We start from the raw sequence: 14,463 nt of genomic DNA, 5'->3' as shown, positions 1-14,463 counted from the left end.
TTGTGTAAGCCTGTATTTGGTTTTGTCCCCCGTACGTGATTAATGTCAAAGTTCGTACAAGTGCTCATGACTTTTTCCTGCAGATCCAGGAAAATAATATATCTATAATCGAAAAATCAAAAAATCTTTATCCGTAATTTGTGTCTTTTACAGGAAAAATATAAATGTCCAAAAAAAACAAAAAAAGAAGTAAAAATACAATTTTCGGGGTTGGAGTTTCCCATTATATCCAACTATCTTGAACTTCTAGTTGAAATAATGAAAGCGTTTTGATAGTCATTCTATCCAAAGGGATGGTTTAACCCCAAAATTGGAATTCTCATTTACTCACACCCTTGCCATTCCAGATATGTATGAGTTTCCTTCTTCTGCAGAACATATTCATTACCAGTGTTGCAGATCTCACCTTCGCAAACTTTCACAAACGACGAATGTGTTCTTGATGTCACGGTTTATCTTTGAAGTTGATGCATTTCTCCGATCCCATCAACACCTTGGCTCCCGGGGCAGTGGTGGCTTGGCGGTTAAGGCTCTGGGTTAATGACTAGATGGTCAGGGGTTCAAGCCCCAACACCGCCACGGTGCCACCGTTGGGCCCTTGAGCAAGGCCCTTGACCCCATCTGCTCCAGGGGCGCCGTATCATGGCTGACCTGCGCTCTGACCCCAGCTTGGCTGGGATATGCGAAAACTTTTACTTTGATTTTTATTCCATTTTTTCATTATCATCTCTGTCTTGTTGTTGTATTGTTTGTGCACTGGAAGCTTCTGTCACCAAGACAAATTCCTTGGACGCGTAAGCATACTTGGCAATAAAGCTCATTCTGAAATGTTTTGCTAATATCACTGATGATGAGCAATGTTTTCCTCTGCATGTATACCTGTTATTTATTGTCATTTTTTATATATTTATTTTTATTTTACTTTAGTTTTTGTGTAAGCCTGTATTTGGTTTTGTCCCCCGTACGTGATTAATGTCAAAGTTCGTACAAGTGCTCATGACTTTTTCCTGCAGATCCAGGAAAATAATATATCTATAATCGAAAAATCAAAAAATCTTTATCCGTAATTTGTGTCTTTTACAGGAAAAATATAAATGTCCAAAAAAAACAAAAAAAGAAGTAAAAATACAATTTTCGGGGTTGGAGTTTCCCATTATATCCAACTATCTTGAACTTCTAGTTGAAATAATGAAAGCGTTTTGATAGTCATTCTATCCAAAGGGATGGTTTAACCCCAAAATTGGAATTCTCATTTACTCACACCCTTGCCATTCCAGATATGTATGAGTTTCCTTCTTCTGCAGAACATATTCATTACCAGTGTTGCAGATCTCACCTTCGCAAACTTTCACAAACGACGAATGTGTTCTTGATGTCACGGTTTATCTTTGAAGTTGATGCATTTCTCCGATCCCATCAACACCTTGGCTCCTAGGGGCAGTGGTGGCTTGGCGGTTAAGGCTCTGGGTTAATGACTAGATGGTCAGGGGTTCAAGCCCCAACACCACCACGGTGCCACCGTTGGGCCCTTGAGCAGGGCCCTTGAGCAAGGCCCTTGACCCCATCTGCTCCAGGGGCGCCGTATCATGGCTGACCCTGCGCTCTGACCCCAGCTTGGCTGGGATATGCGAAAACTTTTACTTTGATTTTTATTCCATTTTTTCATTATCATCTCTGTCTTGTTGTTGTATTGTTTGTGCACTGGAAGCTTCTGTCACCAAGACAAATTCCTTGGACGCGTAAGCATACTTGGCAATAAAGCTCATTCTGAAATGTTTTGCTAATATCACTGATGATGAGCAATGTTTTCCTCTGCATGTATACCTGTTATTTATTGTCATTTTTTATATATTTATTTTTATTTTACTTTAGTTTTTGTGTAAGCCTGTATTTGGTTTTGTCCCCCGTACGTGATTAATGTCAAAGTTCGTACAAGTGCTCATGACTTTTTCCTGCAGATCCAGGAAAATAATATATCTATAATCGAAAAATCAAAAAATCTTTATCCGTAATTTGTGTCTTTTACAGGAAAAATATAAATGTCCAAAAAAAACAAAAAAAGAAGTAAAAATACAATTTTCGGGGTTGGAGTTTCCCATTATATCCAACTATCTTGAACTTCTAGTTGAAATAATGAAAGCGTTTTGATAGTCATTCTATCCAAAGGGATGGTTTAACCCCAAAATTGGAATTCTCATTTACTCACACCCTTGCCATTCCAGATATGTATGAGTTTCCTTCTTCTGCAGAACATATTCATTACCAGTGTTGCAGATCTCACCTTCGCAAACTTTCACAAACGACGAATGTGTTCTTGATGTCACGGTTTATCTTTGAAGTTGATGCATTTCTCCGATCCCATCAACACCTTGGCTCCTAGGGGCAGTGGTGGCTTGGCGGTTAAGGCTCTGGGTTAATGACTAGATGGTCAGGGGTTCAAGCCCCAACACCACCACGGTGCCACCGTTGGGCCCTTGAGCAAGGCCCTTGACCCCATCTGCTCCAGGGGCGCCATATCATGGCTGACCCTGCGCTCTGACCCCAGCTTGGCTGGGATATGCGAAAACTTTTACTTTGATTTTTATTCCATTTTTTCATTATCATCTCTGTCTTGTTGTTGTATTGTTTGTGCACTGGAAGCTTCTGTCACCAAGACAAATTCCTTGGACGCGTAAGCATACTTGGCAATAAAGCTCATTCTGAAATGTTTTGCTAATATCACTGATGATGAGCAATGTTTTCCTCTGCATGTATACCTGTTATTTATTGTCATTTTTTATATATTTATTTTTATTTTACTTTAGTTTTTGTGTAAGCCTGTATTTGGTTTTGTCCCCCGTACGTGATTAATGTCAAAGTTCGTACAAGTGCTCATGACTTTTTCCTGCAGATCCAGGAAAATAATATATCTATAATCGAAAAATCAAAAAATCTTTATCCGTAATTTGTGTCTTTTACAGGAAAAATATAAATGTCCAAAAAAAACAAAAAAAGAAGTAAAAATACAATTTTCGGGGTTGGAGTTTCCCATTATATCCAACTATCTTGAACTTCTAGTTGAAATAATGAAAGCGTTTTGATAGTCATTCTATCCAAAGGGATGGTTTAACCCCAAAATTGGAATTCTCATTTACTCACACCCTTGCCATTCCAGATATGTATGAGTTTCCTTCTTCTGCAGAACATATTCATTACCAGTGTTGCAGATCTCACCTTCGCAAACTTTCACAAACGACGAATGTGTTCTTGATGTCACGGTTTATCTTTGAAGTTGATGCATTTCTCCGATCCCATCAACACCTTGGCTCCTAGGGGCAGTGGTGGCTTGGCGGTTAAGGCTCTGGGTTAATGACTAGATGGTCAGGGGTTCAAGCCCCAACACCGCCACGGTGCCACCGTTGGGCCCTTGAGCAAGGCCCTTGACCCCATCTGCTCCAGGGGCGCCGTATCATGGCTGACCCTGCGCTCTGACCCCAGCTTGGCTGGGATATGCGAAAACTTTTACTTTGATTTTTATTCCATTTTTTCATTATCATCTCTGTCTTGTTGTTGTATTGTTTGTGCACTGGAAGCTTCTGTCACCAAGACAAATTCCTTGGACGCGTAAGCATACTTGGCAATAAAGCTCATTCTGAAATGTTTTGCTAATATCACTGATGATGAGCAATGTTTTCCTCTGCATGTATACCTGTTATTTATTGTCATTTTTTATATATTTATTTTTATTTTACTTTAGTTTTTGTGTAAGCCTGTATTTGGTTTTGTCCCCCGTACGTGATTAATGTCAAAGTTCGTACAAGTGCTCATGACTTTTTCCTGCAGATCCAGGAAAATAATATATCTATAATCGAAAAATCAAAAAATCTTTATCCGTAATTTGTGTCTTTTACAGGAAAAATATAAATGTCCAAAAAAAACAAAAAAAGAAGTAAAAATACAATTTTCGGGGTTGGAGTTTCCCATTATATCCAACTATCTTGAACTTCTAGTTGAAATAATGAAAGCGTTTTGATAGTCATTCTATCCAAAGGGATGGTTTAACCCCAAAATTGGAATTCTCATTTACTCACACCCTTGCCATTCCAGATATGTATGAGTTTCCTTCTTCTGCAGAACATATTCATTACCAGTGTTGCAGATCTCACCTTCGCAAACTTTCACAAACGACGAATGTGTTCTTGATGTCACGGTTTATCTTTGAAGTTGATGCATTTCTCCGATCCCATCAACACCTTGGCTCCTAGGGGCAGTGGTGGCTTGGCGGTTAAGGCTCTGGGTTAATGACTAGATGGTCAGGGGTTCAAGCCCCAACACCGCCACGGTGCCACCGTTGGGCCCTTGAGCAAGGCCCTTGACCCCATCTGCTCCAGGGGCGCCGTATCATGGCTGACCCTGCGCTCTGACCCCAGCTTGGCTGGGATATGCGAAAACTTTTACTTTGATTTTTATTCCATTTTTTCATTATCATCTCTGTCTTGTTGTTGTATTGTTTGTGCACTGGAAGCTTCTGTCACCAAGACAAATTCCTTGGACGCGTAAGCATACTTGGCAATAAAGCTCATTCTGAAATGTTTTGCTAATATCACTGATGATGAGCAATGTTTTCCTCTGCATGTATACCTGTTATTTATTGTCATTTTTTATATATTTATTTTTATTTTACTTTAGTTTTTGTGTAAGCCTGTATTTGGTTTTGTCCCCCGTACGTGATTAATGTCAAAGTTCGTACAAGTGCTCATGACTTTTTCCTGCAGATCCAGGAAAATAATATATCTATAATCGAAAAATCAAAAAATCTTTATCCGTAATTTGTGTCTTTTACAGGAAAAATATAAATGTCCAAAAAAAACAAAAAAAGAAGTAAAAATACAATTTTCGGGGTTGGAGTTTCCCATTATATCCAACTATCTTGAACTTCTAGTTGAAATAATGAAAGCGTTTTGATAGTCATTCTATCCAAAGGGATGGTTTAACCCCAAAATTGGAATTCTCATTTACTCACACCCTTGCCATTCCAGATATGTATGAGTTTCCTTCTTCTGCAGAACATATTCATTACCAGTGTTGCAGATCTCACCTTCGCAAACTTTCACAAACGACGAATGTGTTCTTGATGTCACGGTTTATCTTTGAAGTTGATGCATTTCTCCGATCCCATCAACACCTTGGCTCCTAGGGGCAGTGGTGGCTTGGCGGTTAAGGCTTCTGGGTTAATGATTAGATGGTCAGGGGTTCAAGCCCCAACACTGCCACGGTGCCACCGTTGGGCCCTTGAGCAAGGCCCTTGACCCCATCTGCTCCAGGGGCGCCGTACCATGGCTGACCCTGCGCTCTGACCCCAGCTTGGCTGGGATATGCGAAAACTTTTACTTTGATTTTTATTCCATTTTTTCATTATCATCTCTGTCTTGTTGTTGTATTGTTTGTGCACTGGAAGCTTCTGTCACCAAGACAAATTCCTTGGACGCGTAAGCATACTTGGCAATAAAGCTCATTCTGAAATGTTTTGCTAATATCACTGATGATGAGCAATGTTTTCCTCTGCATGTATACCTGTTATTTATTGTCATTTTTTATATATTTATTTTTATTTTACTTTAGTTTTTGTGTAAGCCTGTATTTGGTTTTGTCCCCCGTACGTGATTAATGTCAAAGTTCGTACAAGTGCTCATGACTTTTTCCTGCAGATCCAGGAAAATAATATATCTATAATCGAAAAATCAAAAAATCTTTATCCGTAATTTGTGTCTTTTACAGGAAAAATATAAATGTCCAAAAAAAACAAAAAAAAAGAAGTAAAAATACAATTTTCGGGGTTGGAGTTTCCCATTATATCCAACTATCTTGAACTTCTAGTTGAAATAATGAAAGCGTTTTGATAGTCATTCTATCCAAAGGGATGGTTTAACCCCAAAATTGGAATTCTCATTTACTCACACCCTTGCCATTCCAGATATGTATGAGTTTCCTTCTTCTGCAGAACATATTCATTACCAGTGTTGCAGATCTCACCTTCGCAAACTTTCACAAACGACGAATGTGTTCTTGATGTCACGGTTTATCTTTGAAGTTGATGCATTTCTCCGATCCCATCAACACCTTGGCTCCTAGGGGCAGTGGTGGCTTGGCGGTTAAGGCTCTGGGTTAATGACTAGATGGTCAGGGGTTCAAGCCCCAACACCGCCACGGTGCCACCGTTGGGCCCTTGAGCAAGGCCCTTGACCCCATCTGCTCCAGGGGCGCCGTATCATGGCTGACCCCAGCTTGGCTGGGATATGCGAAAACTTTTACTTTGATTTTTATTCCATTTTTTCATTATCATCTCTGTCTTGTTGTTGTATTGTTTGTGCACTGGAAGCTTCTGTCACCAAGACAAATTCCTTGGACGCGTAAGCATACTTGGCAATAAAGCTCATTCTGAAATGTTTTGCTAATATCACTGATGATGAGCAATGTTTTCCTCTGCATGTATACCTGTTATTTATTGTCATTTTTTATATATTTATTTTTATTTTACTTTAGTTTTTGTGTAAGCCTGTATTTGGTTTTGTCCCCCGTACGTGATTAATGTCAAAGTTCGTACAAGTGCTCATGACTTTTTCCTGCAGATCCAGGAAAATAATATATCTATAATCGAAAAATCAAAAAATCTTTATCCGTAATTTGTGTCTTTTACAGGAAAAATATAAATGTCCAAAAAAAACAAAAAAAAGAAGTAAAAATACAATTTTCGGGGTTGGAGTTTCCCATTATATCCAACTATCTTGAACTTCTAGTTGAAATAATGAAAGCGTTTTGATAGTCATTCTATCCAAAGGGATGGTTTAACCCCAAAATTGGAATTCTCATTTACTCACACCCTTGCCATTCCAGATATGTATGAGTTTCCTTCTTCTGCAGAACATATTCATTACCAGTGTTGCAGATCTCACCTTCGCAAACTTTCACAAACAACGAATGTGTTCTTGATGTCACGGTTTATCTTTGAAGTTGATGCATTTCTCCGATCCCATCAACACCTTGGCTCCTAGGGGCAGTGGTGGCTTGGCGGTTAAGGCTCTGGGTTAATGACTAGATGGTCAGGGGTTCAAGCCCCAACACCGCCACGGTGCCACCGTTGAGCAGCCCTTGAGCAAGGCCCTTGACCCCATCTGCTCCAGGGGCGCCGTATCATGGCTGACCCTGCGCTCTGACCCCAGCTTGGCTGGGATATGCGAAAACTTTTACTTTGATTTTTATTCCATTTTTTCATTATCATCTCTGTCTTGTTGTTGTATTGTTTGTGCACTGGAAGCTTCTGTCACCAAGACAAATTCCTTGGACGCGTAAGCATACTTGGCAATAAAGCTCATTCTGAAATGTTTTGCTAATATCACTGATGATGAGCAATGTTTTCCTCTGCATGTATACCTGTTATTTATTGTCATTTTTTATATATTTATTTTTATTTTACTTTAGTTTTTGTGTAAGCCTGTATTTGGTTTTGTCCCCCGTACGTGATTAATGTCAAAGTTCGTACAAGTGCTCATGACTTTTTCCTGCAGATCCAGGAAAATAATATATCTATAATCGAAAAATCAAAAAATCTTTATCCGTAATTTGTGTCTTTTACAGGAAAAATATAAATGTCCAAAAAAAACAAAAAAAAGAAGTAAAAATACAATTTTCGGGGTTGGAGTTTCCCATTATATCCAACTATCTTGAACTTCTAGTTGAAATAATGAAAGCGTTTTGATAGTCATTCTATCCAAAGGGATGGTTTAACCCCAAAATTGGAATTCTCATTTACTCACACCCTTGCCATTCCAGATATGTATGAGTTTCCTTCTTCTGCAGAACATATTCATTACCAGTGTTGCAGATCTCACCTTCGCAAACTTTCACAAACAACGAATGTGTTCTTGATGTCACGGTTTATCTTTGAAGTTGATGCATTTCTCCGATCCCATCAACACCTTGGCTCCTAGGGGCAGTGGTGGCTTGGCGGTTAAGGCTCTGGGTTAATGACTAGATGGTCAGGGGTTCAAGCCCCAACACCGCCACGGTGCCACCGTTGGGCCCTTGAGCAAGGCCCTTGACCCCATCTGCTCCAGGGGCGCCGTATCATGGCTGACCCTGCGCTCTGACCCCAGCTTGGCTGGGATATGCGAAAACTTTTACTTTGATTTTTATTCCATTTTTTCATTATCATCTCTGTCTTGTTGTTGTATTGTTTGTGCACTGGAAGCTTCTGTCACCAAGACAAATTCCTTGGACGCGTAAGCATACTTGGCAATAAAGCTCATTCTGAAATGTTTTGCTAATATCACTGATGATGAGCAATGTTTTCCTCTGCATGTATACCTGTTATTTATTGTCATTTTTTATATATTTATTTTTATTTTACTTTAGTTTTTGTGTAAGCCTGTATTTGGTTTTGTCCCCCGTACGTGATTAATGTCAAAGTTCGTACAAGTGCTCATGACTTTTTCCTGCAGATCCAGGAAAATAATATATCTATAATCGAAAAATCAAAAAATCTTTATCCGTAATTTGTGTCTTTTACAGGAAAAATATAAATGTCCAAAAAAAACAAAAAAAAGAAGTAAAAATACAATTTTCGGGGTTGGAGTTTCCCATTATATCCAACTATCTTGAACTTCTAGTTGAAATAATGAAAGCGTTTTGATAGTCATTCTATCCAAAGGGATGGTTTAACCCCAAAATTGGAATTCTCATTTACTCACACCCTTGCCATTCCAGATATGTATGAGTTTCCTTCTTCTGCAGAACATATTCATTACCAGTGTTGCAGATCTCACCTTCGCAAACTTTCACAAACAACGAATGTGTTCTTGATGTCACGGTTTATCTTTGAAGTTGATGCATTTCTCCGATCCCATCAACACCTTGGCTCCTAGGGGCAGTGGTGGCTTGGCGGTTAAGGCTCTGGGTTAATGACTAGATGGTCAGGGGTTCAAGCCCCAACACCGCCACGGTGCCACCGTTGGGCCCTTGAGCAAGGCCCTTGACCCCATCTGCTCCAGGGGCGCCGTATCATGGCTGACCCTGCGCTCTGACCCCAGCTTGGCTGGGATATGCGAAAACTTTTACTTTGATTTTTATTCCATTTTTTCATTATCATCTCTGTCTTGTTGTTGTATTGTTTGTGCACTGGAAGCTTCTGTCACCAAGACAAATTCCTTGGACGCGTAAGCATACTTGGCAATAAAGCTCATTCTGAAATGTTTTGCTAATATCACTGATGATGAGCAATGTTTTCCTCTGCATGTATACCTGTTATTTATTGTCATTTTTTATATATTTATTTTTATTTTACTTTAGTTTTTGTGTAAGCCTGTATTTGGTTTTGTCCCCCGTACGTGATTAATGTCAAAGTTCGTACAAGTGCTCATGACTTTTTCCTGCAGATCCAGGAAAATAATATATCTATAATCGAAAAATCAAAAAATCTTTATCCGTAATTTGTGTCTTTTACAGGAAAAATATAAATGTCCAAAAAAAACAAAAAAAAGAAGTAAAAATACAATTTTCGGGGTTGGAGTTTCCCATTATATCCAACTATCTTGAACTTCTAGTTGAAATAATGAAAGCGTTTTGATAGTCATTCTATCCAAAGGGATGGTTTAACCCCAAAATTGGAATTCTCATTTACTCACACCCTTGCCATTCCAGATATGTATGAGTTTCCTTCTTCTGCAGAACATATTCATTACCAGTGTTGCAGATCTCACCTTCGCAAACTTTCACAAACGACGAATGTGTTCTTGATGTCACGGTTTATCTTTGAAGTTGATGCATTTCTCCGATCCCATCAACACCTTGGCTCCTAGGGGCAGTGGTGGCTTGGCGGTTAAGGCTCTGGGTTAATGACTAGATGGTCAGGGGTTCAAGCCCCAACACCGCCACGGTGCCACCGTTGGGCCCTTGAGCAAGGCCCTTGACCCCATCTGCTCCAGGGGCGCCGTATCATGGCTGACCCTGCGCTCTGACCCCAGCTTGGCTGGGATATGCGAAAACTTTTACTTTGATTTTTATTCCATTTTTTCATTATCATCTCTGTCTTGTTGTTGTATTGTTTGTGCACTGGAAGCTTCTGTCACCAAGACAAATTCCTTGGACGCGTAAGCATACTTGGCAATAAAGCTCATTCTGAAATGTTTTGCTAATATCACTGATGATGAGCAATGTTTTCCTCTGCATGTATACCTGTTATTTATTGTCATTTTTTATATATTTATTTTTATTTTACTTTAGTTTTTGTGTAAGCCTGTATTTGGTTTTGTCCCCCGTACGTGATTAATGTCAAAGTTCGTACAAGTGCTCATGACTTTTTCCTGCAGATCCAGGAAAATAATATATCTATAATCGAAAAATCAAAAAATCTTTATCCGTAATTTGTGTCTTTTACAGGAAAAATATAAATGTCCAAAAAAAACAAAAAAAAGAAGTAAAAATACAATTTTCGGGGTTGGAGTTTCCCATTATATCCAACTATCTTGAACTTCTAGTTGAAATAATGAAAGCGTTTTGATAGTCATTCTATCCAAAGGGATGGTTTAACCCCAAAATTGGAATTCTCATTTACTCACACCCTTGCCATTCCAGATATGTATGAGTTTCCTTCTTCTGCAGAACATATTCATTACCAGTGTTGCAGATCTCACCTTCGCAAACTTTCACAAACGACGAATGTGTTCTTGATGTCACGGTTTATCTTTGAAGTTGATGCATTTCTCCGATCCCATCAACACCTTGGCTCCTAGGGGCAGTGGTGGCTTGGCGGTTAAGGCTCTGGGTTAATGACTAGATGGTCAGGGGTTCAAGCCCCAACACCGCCACGGTGCCACCGTTGGGCCCTTGAGCAAGGCCCTTGACCCCATCTGCTCCAGGGGCGCCGTATCATGGCTGACCCTGCGCTCTGACCCCAGCTTGGCTGGGATATGCGAAAACTTTTACTTTGATTTTTATTCCATTTTTTCATTATCATCTCTGTCTTGTTGTTGTATTGTTTGTGCACTGGAAGCTTCTGTCACCAAGACAAATTCCTTGGACGCGTAAGCATACTTGGCAATAAAGCTCATTCTGAAATGTTTTGCTAATATCACTGATGATGAGCAATGTTTTCCTCTGCATGTATACCTGTTATTTATTGTCATTTTTTATATATTTATTTTTATTTTACTTTAGTTTTTGTGTAAGCCTGTATTTGGTTTTGTCCCCCGTACGTGATTAATGTCAAAGTTCGTACAAGTGCTCATGACTTTTTCCTGCAGATCCAGGAAAATAATATATCTATAATCGAAAAATCAAAAAATCTTTATCCGTAATTTGTGTCTTTTACAGGAAAAATATAAATGTCCAAAAAAAACAAAAAAAAGAAGTAAAAATACAATTTTCGGGGTTGGAGTTTCCCATTATATCCAACTATCTTGAACTTCTAGTTGAAATAATGAAAGCGTTTTGATAGTCATTCTATCCAAAGGGATGGTTTAACCCCAAAATTGGAATTCTCATTTACTCACACCCTTGCCATTCCAGATATGTATGAGTTTCCTTCTTCTGCAGAACATATTCATTACCAGTGTTGCAGATCTCACCTTCGCAAACTTTCACAAACGACGAATGTGTTCTTGGTGTCACGGTTTATCTTTGAAGTTGATGCATTTCTCCGATCCCATCAACACCTTGGCTCCTAGGGGCAGTGGTGGCTTGGCGGTTAAGGCTCTGGGTTAATGACTAGATGGTCAGGGGTTCAAGCCCCAACACCGCCACGGTGCCACCGTTGGGCCCTTGAGCAAGGCCCTTGACCCCATCTGCTCCAGGGGCGCCGTACCATGGCTGACCCTGCGCTCTGACCCCAGCTTGGCTGGGATATGCGAAAACTTTTACTTTGATTTTTATTCCATTTTTTCATTATCATCTCTGTCTTGTTGTTGTATTGTTTGTGCACTGGAAGCTTCTGTCACCAAGACAAATTCCTTGGACGCGTAAGCATACTTGGCAATAAAGCTCATTCTGAAATGTTTTGCTAATATCACTGATGATGAGCAATGTTTTCCTCTGCATGTATACCTGTTATTTATTGTCATTTTTTATATATTTATTTTTATTTTACTTTAGTTTTTGTGTAAGCCTGTATTTGGTTTTGTCCCCCGTACGTGATTAAAGTCAAAGTTTGTACAAGTACAATTTTTTGTAAGTAGGAATAAGTTTATTCATGAAGGGGAGGCAGGAGGAATCTGCACTGGTAATTGGTAAAAAATCAGAAAGTTTAATTTCTTGTGCTATAATGATTTTGGAGTTCTAAATGAGATTTTATGAAAAAGAGCTATGTTTGGGTTGGGGAAATGTCAAAAGTATATATATATATATATCATGTGAAATGTTTTTTTGTTTTCTAGAAAAATTATTTGGATGTAAAAGTACTGGTACTCTCTGTAAATATTATACTGAATTATGAAAATGTAATTTTGTGAATTGAAAGGAAAAATAAAAAAGATTTAAAAAAAAAAGAGCACTCCCGATCTCATTTGATCTCGTAAGCTAAGCAGGGTTGGGTCTGGTTAGTACTTGAATGGGAGAATGCCTGGGAATACCAGGTGCTGTAAGCTTTTGCTTCTCCTGGACTACTTGAACTCATACACTTCCCCCTGCCACAGCTGTGATTTTTATTCATTCATCCTTGGAAATAGGTTGGGGGGGGGATTCAGGTATTTTCTTTCAATTTTGCTTGCTCTGTGGCAAATGACAGCCAGGTCCTTTTTCTTGCCGCCTCCAGGGGGCAGTCCAGAGGCTGGTTTTATTTTTTTGCTGCCTCTTGACAGCAACACACAGAGCAGGAAAGTACAAACCAAGTGCTGTGCTGCCGCAAAATTTGTTGGACATTTTCCATAGAAAGTGTGCAGAGGTCTTTCTTTGAGTAGGGAAGAGTTTGCCTTGGCCCAGTGGCTTATTGCTACATGTTGAGCATTGGATTGTGCAGCCGAGTTTTCCCTCTTTTAGCAAACAACGTGGAAGCTAACGTACAGGTAAGCAGGAAAAGGTACTGTGGCCGGCTCCAATGAAATCGTATGTGTAGGAAGGAGGCACTTCACTTTTTTTACAATTAATAAAACAATAAATAAATGAATGAATGAATGAATGAATGAATGACCAGTTGTCAGGACAGGGTCTGTTTTTCCAATCTTTTTTCTTTTTCTGAAACTACAGACCAAGACACATATCAAGGAGTGAGGCCCAGGCAGCGGGCTTTCTTTAAATAGCCCTCTGTTCACAGCAACTCTCGCTTACGGCCATACCACCCTGAGCACGCCCGATCTCGTCCGATCTCGGAAGCTAAGCAGGGTTGGGCTTGGTTAGTACTTGGATGGGAGACCTCCTGGGAATACCAGGTGCTGTAAGCTTTTGCTTCTCCTGGATTGCTCGAACTCATACACTGCCCCCTGCCACAGCTGTGATTTTTATTCATTCATCCTTGGAAATAGGTTGGGGGGGGGATTCAGGTATTTTCTTTCAATTTTGCTTGCTCTGTGGCAAATGACAGCCAGGTCCTTTTTCTTGTCGCCTCCAGGGGGCAGTCCAGAGGCTGGTTTTATTTTTTTGCTGCCTCTTGACAGCAACACACAGAGCAGGAAAGTACAAACCAAGTGCTGTGCTGCCGCAAAATTTGTTGGACATTTTCCATAGAAAGTGTGCAGAGGTCTTTCTTTGAGTAGGGAAGAGTTTGCCTTGGCCCAGTGGCTTATTGCTACATGTTGAGCATTGGATTGTGCAGCCGAGTTTTCCCTCTTTTAGCAAACAACGTGGAAGCTAACGTACAGGTAAGCAGGAAAAGGTACTGTGGCCGGCTCCAATGAAATCGTATGTGCAGGAAGGAGGCACTTCACTTTTTTTACAATTAATAAAACAATAAATAAATGAATGAATGAATGACCAGTTGTCAGGACAGGGTCTGTTTTTCCAATCTTTTTTCTTTTTCTGAAACTACAGACCAAGACACATATCAAGGAGTGAGGCCCAGGCAGCGGGCTTTCTTTAAATAGCCCTCTGTTCACAGCAGCTCTCGCTTACGGCCATACCACCCTGAGCACGCCCGATCTCGTCCGATCTCGGAAGCTAAGCAGGATTGGGCGTGGTTAGTACTTGGATGGGAGACCGCCTGGGAATACCAGGTGCTGTAAGCTTTTGCTTCTCCTGGATTGCTCGAACTCATACACTTCCCCCTGCCACAGCTGTGATTTTTATTCATTCATCCTTGGAAATAGGTTGGGGGGGGATTCAGGTATTTTCTTTCAATTTTGCTTGCTCTGTGGCAAATGACAGCCAGGTCCTTTTTCTTGCCGCCTCCAGGGGGCAGTCCAGAGGCTGGTTTTATTTTTTTGCTGCCTCTTGACAGCAACACACAGAGCAGGAAAGTACAAACCAAGTGCTGTGCTGCCGCAAAATTTGTTGGACATTTTC

General features: G+C 40.1%; 2 non-coding genes across 2 annotated transcripts; both read left to right on the top strand.

The window, feature by feature from the left end:
* The first annotated feature begins 13,287 nt into the window (after nucleotides 1-13,287).
* On the top strand, nucleotides 13,288-13,406 carry LOC127421702 (5S ribosomal RNA). The gene has a single exon (XR_007894067.1). It is a non-coding gene; the product is annotated as a 5S ribosomal RNA (ribosomal RNA).
* A 661-nt stretch (nucleotides 13,407-14,067) lies between these two features.
* On the top strand, nucleotides 14,068-14,186 carry LOC127421714 (5S ribosomal RNA). Its single transcript, XR_007894079.1, has one exon. It is a non-coding gene; the product is annotated as a 5S ribosomal RNA (ribosomal RNA).
* Nucleotides 14,187-14,463: the final 277 nt, after the last annotated feature.

This window comes from Myxocyprinus asiaticus, chromosome 30 (genome assembly GCF_019703515.2).
Source record: "Myxocyprinus asiaticus isolate MX2 ecotype Aquarium Trade chromosome 30, UBuf_Myxa_2, whole genome shotgun sequence".
NCBI lineage: Eukaryota > Metazoa > Chordata > Actinopteri > Cypriniformes > Catostomidae > Myxocyprinus > Myxocyprinus asiaticus.
This window is presented reverse-complemented; position numbering and strand designations above follow the sequence as displayed.